At 40.0% G+C, this 1,549-nt stretch overlaps 1 protein-coding gene and 1 pseudogene across 1 annotated transcript in view; both read left to right on the top strand.

Annotated features, from left to right (window-relative positions):
• The window catches only part of KDM6A (lysine demethylase 6A), a 178,221-nt gene that overhangs the window by 36,136 nt on the left and 140,536 nt on the right, over positions 1-1,549 (top strand). The window lies entirely within an intron of this gene.
• On the top strand, positions 451-665 carry LOC115869009 (annotated as a pseudogene).

Genomic DNA, 1,549 nt, shown 5'->3' with positions numbered 1-1,549 from the left:
ATTTTCCCATTATTTTCACAAATCTTTTGGCCTATCTAGATGGTTGCTTATTATTATTATTACTACTTTTATTTTATTCTGTCTCTTTTTCCCCTTCTCTACTTACCTATCTCCCCTTTCCTCAATTTCTCCACTGTATATTTTCCGGCTCCTCTTGGACCTCTCCCATGTCACTAGACAGAACCAACTACCCCTGCATGACCCAGCAGTTCACATACCACTGATAGCTGCACCACAATGTTAAGGAAGCAGCAGCCAAACACAGTGAATTCCCCCAAAACAAGAAAAGCAAATAATTGAAAATCACCCAAACCTAATGGAGTACTTTGAAAAAGAGGTCCTGGAACTACCAGAAACAATTCAGAAGAAGTGATGGCTGTCTCTGGGCTTAGTGTTCCAGCCAGGAAGGTTGTGGCGTTGGTAACTGAGGAGATTCAAGCCCCAGCCAGGATGATCGAGGTGGTTTGCAACGACCTTCTGGGGAAGAAGGTCCTTGTCAAATGCAACACGGATGACACCATGGGGATCTTAAGCTGATTACAGCCCAAACTGGCACCCGTTGGAACAAGATAGTCCTTAAGTGGTACACCATCTTTAAGGACCATGTATGTCTTGGTGACTATGAAATCCATGAGGGGATGAATTTGGAGCTTTATTACCAATAAGGCAGAATTCCTTCGTCCTCCTCTCCCCGGCTCGTGCCCTGTTCTCCCCTACCCACATTGGTATGGATGCTTGTTTTTAATAACTCAACATTAATAAAAACTAAGATGCCTCAAAAAAACCCAAAACCATTTCAGAAGAATGATACATCCCTTTAAGAGATGTAGGGAACACTCATGATAACAATGGAAGAAGTTGAAAAACTGAAATCCTTAAACCAAAAGGAATCCTAGAAGATAAATAATAAGAAAACAATTAAACAGTATAGTAAAAGATTGTCTGCATCTTTGGTTAATGATTAGAAGGAATTCAATGGAAACACTGAATTTTGGGCTTTCACTGTCATCCATTGCCTTTTGCAAACAGGGTGCTCAGAATTTAGGCTCTAATACAGGATAAACCTTAAACAAACTAGGAAGAAGGGATTGGTGATTTGCTTCCTGAAGATTAGCCCATGAAAAACTCAAGGAACACAGCAGAACATCTGACTTGCTTATTTTGGGCACATAATCAGGAGGAAACAGTTGTTAGAGGAAGACACTAATTGGTGAAATGGAGGGCCAATGAGGTTGACCCTTGGTAAGATGGATTGGCTCAGTAGCTGCAATGATAGACTTGAACTTGTTGTTGATGGTGAGGATGGCACAGGACTTGGCCGTGTTTCATTGTGTTTTGGGTAAACCTTTGATGACATCCAGTCATCCATCTACCTAGTACATGTATATAACTTAGTATCAGAGAGATTCTATAAAGCTTGTAAAACAAGTAACCCGTAAACCTCCACTAATTCTATTCTTCCTGCCTAGTTTCACTACTTTATGCCAATAAACAATATGCTTGTATTGTTGCTTTTGAATTTACAGTTGTAAACATGTTTGATTTTTTT

This window comes from Echinops telfairi, unplaced genomic scaffold (genome assembly GCF_000313985.2).
Source record: "Echinops telfairi isolate 266 unplaced genomic scaffold, ASM31398v2 ScPeMD7_19;HRSCAF=73, whole genome shotgun sequence".
NCBI classification, from domain to species: Eukaryota; Metazoa; Chordata; class Mammalia; order Afrosoricida; family Tenrecidae; genus Echinops; species Echinops telfairi.
This window is presented reverse-complemented; position numbering and strand designations above follow the sequence as displayed.